Source organism: Neofelis nebulosa, chromosome 3 (assembly GCF_028018385.1).
Source record: "Neofelis nebulosa isolate mNeoNeb1 chromosome 3, mNeoNeb1.pri, whole genome shotgun sequence".
NCBI lineage: Eukaryota > Metazoa > Chordata > Mammalia > Carnivora > Felidae > Neofelis > Neofelis nebulosa.
The window spans coordinates 86445563-86453841 of record NC_080784.1 but is presented as its reverse complement, the minus strand read 5'-3'; the positions used below and the strand labels follow the sequence as shown (position 1 = coordinate 86453841).

Below are 8279 nucleotides of genomic sequence, written 5' to 3'. Positions count from 1 at the left end.
CAGGCATCAGGATGAAGGTCAAGTCAGAACGTAAATTAGGGGAGAGTTAAATAGCACCCACATTAGGTCCTTGGGTTGCAGGATAAGAGCTGTCTTAATAGGACTTAACATCCTGGTTGGGATCCTGGAAGATGGTGTGAACTCACTACCAGGATGGCTTCTAGAAGCGTGTAATGGTGTGCTGAAGACACACTGATGGCAGCAGCTCAGAGGCAACACTCTGCAAGGATTTGATATCCTTTAAGTCGCTGATACTCATTAAATCAAAGATTTCTTTTTTTTTTTTTAATACATTTATTTATTTTTGAGAGAGAAACAGAACATGAGCAGGAAAGGGGTAGAGAGAGGGGGAGTCACAGAATCCGAAGCAGGCTCCAGGCTCTGAGCTGTCAACACAAAACCTGACATGGGGCTTGAACCCACGAACCATGAAATCATGACCTGAGCGGAAGTTGGACGCTTAACTGACTGAGCCTTCCAGGCACCCCTAAATCAAAGGTATTTCTATTTCATTGTGTTCCCCATAGATAATCCATTTGTGGTGGGTTGGGTAGCGTACCATTTCTGGCTTTTTATGTCCAGAGACCAATAGGAGAGAAGAGATCAGTCTGGGCAGAGATAAGTGACTCTCTTCATCAGGATGCGGGTAGGGCTGTTTTTACACGATGGTGACAGGAATATGAGTGGAATCCAGATAATTCACTTGCGTTTTCTAGGTGCTCCTTTGCCCACCTGTGACCATAAAGGGACATGGTAAACCACCCCAGCCTATGAAGGGCATGGTGACCATCTCTGGGGGATGGGGGTCTGTGCTGGGCCACCAGCTAAGCCACTAAAACCAGCAGAGGTAGAGGTATTTAGGCAGCCCTAGGGTCTGCTTCAGCTGCACAGCTGCCTTGGCTGCATCAAGCTCTCTCCAGGGCAAAGCATGCATCTGATGACCGAGTCACTGGTTGGCTATTTTGGCTCAGTGTGGCCCAACTATGACAAATAGCTATTAAGCTGATACCTCTGTACAGAATCTAGTAGCTGACACTTAATGCAGGGCAAATATATTTTTCTCCTTTTCATTTTGGTCATGGTTTGGCAAACTCTTGGCTGGGATATTGTAATGATGTGTGTGAGGGCGACCTTTATGAGTCACCGACAAGCTTCTGCTCATGTAGAATGTTTTACTCCATTTCGGAACGTGAATAGACCATATAGCATGCATACGTGTACTTTTCAGGATGGTCCTGATTACTTATTTTCCTAATGGGAGCAATTCAAAGGATGAAACTTAATATATTAAATCCTTAGTCATATTTTGTGGAATCAGACATAGTACAATGATAAATTAGACATACTGAAGCATTTTTAATAAGGAATCAGACTTAAAATCATGTATATAAGGGCCAGAGTGTTTCTGATAGAGAATCTTTGTGGGAAGGCAAAACAATATGCTAACTGCAATATGCTAATATTCCTGTACTACATTGAGAAACCTAGCTACAAGTCTATCCAGACTCAATTCTTTGACCTCTGCTCAAGGCATCTGTGGGGCTCCATCTGGGTCCCCTTCACTGTGCAGTGACTTGTGTAAAATCTCTTAAGGAACTAAGGGGCAACTGTTTGTTTCTCTCTTAGAGATCACCATCCCCTTCATTACTTGATGTCCCGTGTCTTGAAAACTTATTTCATGTATTTCATCCTCTCTGTCCCCTTGTTTTTCAGGTGAGAGAGTAAATCTGGTTTCTGCTACTCCATCCAGGCTGAAGTGCAGTTAACTACTTCTGTAGGGCTGACCCTCCTTTGACCTATTATTTTCCATCCATGCTCATAAGGATTCTCTTAGTATTTTTAATCTACCAAAGGAAAAAGGGATGACAAAAATCTAGTTACAGTTGTATCCCTAACTCTGTTAACTTAGTTATATTAGTAATCTTGCCTTAAAAATATATATATATATATTGTCAGTGGTCTTCCATCTGTAAAATAAGAATAATTCTTAATACCAAATTTACATTTAGTTGATATAAGTAATTTTTAAAAATTATATTTACTGCAGGTATAATGTAAGTACATGTTTTTACTTGTCAGGAGAAATTGTGGCCACCAGTGATCCTCGATTTTTTTTTTTTTCTTTTTTTCCCTCAGACAACAGAGATTTTGCCTTCACAAATAGTTTATGGTCCTCCAGCATCTTTCCCTTATACCCAAGGGAAAATATTTTGGCTTCATCTGGTAAAAACAGATTATGTGGTTAAATTACAGATACATAGTCAGATACCCATTTATAATTTGAGTTGATTCTTGAACACAGGCTTCACACATGTGACCAATGATACTACTCCCAAGGACCCTGCTTCATATTACTCTTAAAGCTGGAGTTCCCGATCTCTGATTCTGTATTTAAAAAAAAAAAAAGAAAAAAAAAAAAAAGGTTTTTAACCTAAATTAAGTTTTGACCGACAACTGAAACCAGAAACATCCCTAATTAGATTCTGGAGAGGAAGCAGGAAACCACCTAGAGCCAAAGAGAACAAAAATTATCCCTTAAGGACTTTATCTTGGGCTTTCACACACACGTGACCATGTGGAACCACATATAAATTTATGAGGTAGATAAATATGTAATATTTAGTAATTAGATCAATTTACATGTGCAGTCTTTAGTGTTAATAATTATATATATTTTTTAGGAAACATTATTAAGTCATTGTCAGAGCTCTCTTGATTTCTTGGAAACCATGCTTCCAGTTAAAATTTCAAAGAGCATTTTTCTACAACATAGCTCCGTCATTGCTGAGTGTCTTCATACCAAAACAATTGATGGGATTTTCTTTTATCCAAGGCTTTAAATGTGAGTTTATTTCCTACCCATCCCTCCTTACACACACACAAACACTACCCAGTAAATAAATAACCTAAGATTTCTAAGTATCTCAGTGGGCATTTACACTTGCAGATCTAGTCCAAGACTTCAATACCCTGAACTTACTTGCCAAGAGCTATGTATGTTGTTAAGAATCTATCAATTACTAAGATCCCCTAAGTAATTTCTTACTAATGAGATTGATTTCCTTAAATAAAGCATATATAGTAAATATCCATCATAAAACTATTATGAAATAATCTGAAATGCCATTAGATTTTGTGGAACCATTCAATTAAGAAAATATAAAAAGCATAAGTTAAGATAGCTGTATTTTATTTATTTTTTGTTTAAAAAAATTTTTTTAATGTTTATTCAAATATTAAAGTGGGGGAGGGGCATAGAGAGAGGGGGACAGAGGATCTGATGTAGGCTCTGTGCTGACAGCAGAGAGCCCAATGGGCTTGTACTCACGAACCATGAGGTCATGACCTGAGCCAAAGTCAAGACGCCTAATCTACTGAGCCTCCCAGGTGCCCCAAGCTAACTGTCACTTAAAATTACACTCAAAAGAAGAGAAATACACCAGGAGTTGTTTCGTAAACTTCATTCTCTTCAAATATTTATGCGGTTTACAGTGATGTGTCACATATCGGTTCCTTGCAGCCTTTTTCATTTTGATCTTTTGTATCAGATAACTGGGTTTTCAGGCATGTGAATCGTGGTTGTGTAATCCGTAGTGGGAAAAATACCTGTCATTGAGATCAAGTTCACATAAATGAAGTATTAGTGGACCAAATTGTCTTGATATGAACATAAACAACATTCTCCTTTATGTGGCAATGATGCTCTGCTCCAGTGGCACGTAGGCAAACTTCTTTCCTGATGCTGGACTGCCCCAAAGGTAGCAATCAGGATTAAAGTCCAGATGTTCTACCCATAAGTGTTTAAGTCTTTGATTGGCAGTGGGAGGAGCACACACCTGATGTCCTGGAGGAGTGATACACCCTGCTGTAGCTGGAGGGTTTGGGCCATTCTCATCATGTTCATTATAGGAGGTCAAAGTCTTGATGGTTCTGTTACACAGTTATCAAGGAAATTTAGATCCTTCAGCTGGTCACAAATTAAAGGAGTCAGATCTTCGCAGACTGTTTTCTGTTCCAAGTTACACAGTTTCGTGTGGCCAAAAAGAAGCCCATCCAGGTGTAGTGATTGAGGATGTATGCTGCCCTGCCAAGAGCAGTCCAAGAAACATGGCTGCCGTTTCCTCATCTGTCAGAGGATGTCCATCCTTGTAAGTAGAATCTACTAAAGTTTGGAGAATTCTTTTGACTATCTGTGTTCTTGGATTGCTTTATAGAAAATCTTCTTGACCGCTTGATGAACTCTGTCCCTGTGTCTGAAACTAGGCAAAGGGACCAACCTGGCCGCAGCCAAGCTACGTGGCTAAAACTTCCATCCAAATCTGCATACAGTTGTGCCACTGTGTCATTGAGTTGACTTCTGATTTTCTTTCCATGTAAGCAATGGCTGGCTATTGAAATTATGAGCTCAGAAAGCGCTTCAAACAAGTTTTTCTCTCCACTTTCTCCTCAGCTTTGAAAGTATTCTAGGGCATTTCGGTGGCTCAGTTGATTGAGGGTCTGACTCTTGATTTTGGCTCAGGGCATGATCTCACAGTTCATGGGTTCAAGTCTCGCATCTGGCTCTGTGCTGACATCCTGGAACCTGCTTGGGATTCTCTCCCGCATGCTCTTTCAGTTATAGAAATGTGCTTTCTAAAGCCGGCTATGTTAAGGCGAGTTTTTAACATTTTCTTCTCCAAAAAAGAGTTAGGATTAGGCACATCACATGCAACTCCCCTCCCCAACACAGGTTTGTCAGACATCTGTAGATACTCTTTGCATTCAGGGTTTCATTTTTACTATGAAAAACCAGTACAGCAGCGCCATTCCCCAGAAGGTAAGTAAATGTCTTGCCCACTGTGTTAAAACTAAATACAGGTCCATACTTCTCATGCATTTTCTAGGAATTCAGTTGGAATTCTCCCAAATGCTATGGCATGTCCAAGGAATGGAATTGTAGAGAAAACATATGGTGGACTTTTCGCCCTGGCAGGCGGGGAGCCAGGTGGCCTACTGCAAGGCAGGACAGGTAGACTAGGCCAAGGGTGAAGTGCAGGCAATTAGCGTGGATAGGAAGTTGTCACCAGTCACCCTCTCCGTAGCCTGGCCGAGCACCGACTCACCCGCCTGCAGTAAACCCAGCAACATTATCATGGCCCTGCGGCAGTCACTACAGTTTGCTGGAGAAGCTGGAGGCCAAGGTCGCTGCCACTCCTCCAAATCCACAGAGCTAGAGAAAACAGCAGTTGGGTGTCTGGAGGCGGCCTTGACCTCCAGTTCTGATTTTTTATTTAAAAAAAAAAAACAACTTTTTTTTTAAGTTTATTTATTTTTGAGAGAGACAGAGACAGCATGAGTGGGAAAGGGGCAGAGAGAGAGGGAGACAATCCCAAGCAGTTTCCGCCTTGTCAGTGCAGAACCCGATGTGGGGCTGGAGCCCACAAAACCATGAGATCATGACCTGAGCCGAAACCACGAGTGGGATGCTTAACCGACTGAGCTACCCAGGTACCCCCCCCGCCAAAAAAAATTTTTTTCAAGTTACATTTCCATATTTACAGGAGAAAATCCTAAGGCTAATTTGGTGAGAATGCTGTAGTTTTGATGGATTTTTTGTGGAGCATTTTTTTATTTCTATACCCTGAAAACCTTAAGCTCTGTGGCTCTGTGGTGTGTGAGAGGAAGGGATAAATTGAGGAACAGGACTTAGTAGATCCTCAGTAGGTTTACAATGTTAGAAGGAGCCCTAAGTCCCTCTAGTTTATTTATTCACCCTGTTCAGGAGACTTCTGTAGATAATGGCCAAGTTTATTTAAACTATTTAAATACTATGCTCTCTCCTCCTCCTCCTCCTCCTTTTTTAGAACTGCATATAGCTCTGCCTGTATCTTTTTGTTTTTTCTTTAGAAAAAGAGCTTTATTGCCTCTCATGATAAATAGTCACCACCCCGGATAGCACAGGTCTCCGGTAAACAATTGCCCATGGCTTGGGTCTGTGCCTCCTAAATGTGACTTCTCTGTCAAATGAAAGCAACAGCCAACCCTTGTGAGTTCTTGAGGGTTTCATGATCATGCTTCCCCTGCCACTTTATCTTGTTATTATCATTTGTTTTTACTATTTATTTTTTTTGCCTGTATCTTAACAGGAAATGAATACTACATAGAATAAAGTTTGTTAACTTATATGTGCCTGACTCATGGATAGAGCTTAGATTTTTGGCAGCATTAAAAGTCTTAGTGTGGTAGGCAGAATAACGGCTTCCCAAAGATGTCAACGTCTTTATCCCGGGAGACTGCATATGTTATGCTACATTGCAAGGAGGCATTAAAGTAGCAGATGGAATTAAGTTTGCTAACCAGCTGACTTTAAAATAGGGAGAGAATTTGGGATTCTCTGGATGGACCTAATGCAATCAGAAAGGTTCTTAACATTGGAAGAGGGAAGCAGAAGAAAAGGTCATAGTGCTGTGATGTGAAAAGGACTCAAGTCTTCTTGCTGACTCTGAGTAGGAGGAACGAGACCATGAGCTGAAGAATGCAGGCATCTTCTAGAAGACAGAAAAGCCAGGGAAATGGATTCTCCCCTGGAGCTTCCAGAAAGGAACATGGTCCCACACATTGATTTCATTGCAGGAAGGCCTGCATCAGATTCCTAACCTACAGAACTTCAAGATAATAAATTCTCATTGCTTTAAGCCACTAAATTTGTGGTGATTTGTTACAACAGCAACCGGAAACTAACAGACTGAGTTATCTCCAAAACCTCACTTTGGCCTGTTTCGTGCGATGACAGGATCAAATGTTTTCACACAGGATAGTTACTTTTTCCAAACAAAATTAAATGCTCTGAGAGTTTACTGTGAAGTAACAATAAGCTAAACTTTATAAGCTAGCTTTTTTTCAGAAAGAAAAAGTAGAAGGTGGAAAACGAGAAGTCCTCTACAACATCAACACATTGTCTGAAAGTGTTTATATTCACGAAACTTAAAACTGACTCATGAAACTCTATTCTTTTTGGAATACTGTTACCAAGCCATAATTAAAAGAAAAAATGTTAAATTGTTGATACTGGCAGTCATCAGGACTCTTGTATTTGGTTTTTGGAGTTCTTTATTCAGTACTGGCCGGGAGCTTTGTAGACTAAGGATGAAGTCATTAATGAAATCTCAAACTCATTCTAAACATTGGAGAAGTACAATTTCATTACTTAAGAATTTCCCTGGCCTATAATGTTGAGCATCACACTTGAGTTAATGTAAGAAAATGTACAGAGAGAGAAGAAATGCTCTGTGACTGTTTTTCATACTTGAGACCTTGCACAGCCGTGACTGAGAATGCAATTGTGGGCTCCCCCGGGTCCATGGGATCTACCAGCGGGAGGGCAGAGCTCTTTTTGTGCAAAATGTATGAACTAAACACAGGTGTAAAAGACAGTAAAAATAGCAACAGATTCTCTAACTCATGCAACTATATAACAAAAAATAAGTTTTACATGGTTGATGCCAGAAATGACTACCATATAGTAGAATCATAATTATAAACCTACAGGGTACACACACATGTATTGCTCTTTTAAAATTTGAGATTTACATGTTACCCGTGTAATATCTTTACATATTTATATATTGCTTATTCTACAAAGTTAGCATAACTTGATTCTAATCTTTGATATCATAAGTTTTTCTTAACCTCCAAGAGAAGAAAAATGTTGTAAAAACACACACTGAAAGCAGAGTTCAGATAGTCTGTATGGTTTTGACCTTTAGGTGTGTGGTACCAACTGCTATCTACACCTAGGAGTGTATAATGTACTGTATGAGCTCATCAAATTATCCTACTTTGCTGACGGGATCTGTTTTTAAAAAGAAATGTTGTACTTAATGCCACTAGACAATTACTAAAAAATAGTGTTATTGAAGCTTTATTGTTCTGGAAACTCTTTCTGTTGGATAAAAGAAGAGTTTAAAGAAAAGATTTTTTTTCTCAGAATTTCAGTCTAGTGTGCCGCCCAGGCCTCTCAACACAGCTTTGAACTTGGAGTCTAAAAAAACGTTTGATCTTCTTTGTCTTTCAACTTGACAAAATGTCCTTCTTCTTTGAAATCCCCATTTTATGTGTGCTTGTCAGTGTGTTTTAGAAATGAAAAGCTCTTGGGGGTAAGGTACGAGTCTTTTTTGTTTAACCTTTGAACGTCCTCCTAAGCGCCTGCTCTACCAGTTGGCATTCCAAAAATATTGCTCATTAAAATTCTCATTCTTCCTATAGTGGTTTGGAAATGATAGTAGTAGGTGTTGGATTTA

General features: G+C 39.8%; 1 pseudogene; it reads right to left on the bottom strand.

The window, feature by feature from the left end:
- Positions 1-3526: 3526 nt before the first annotated feature.
- Positions 3527-5244, bottom strand: LOC131507040 (lanosterol 14-alpha demethylase-like; annotated as a pseudogene).
- Between the last annotated feature and the right edge of the window lie 3035 nt (positions 5245-8279).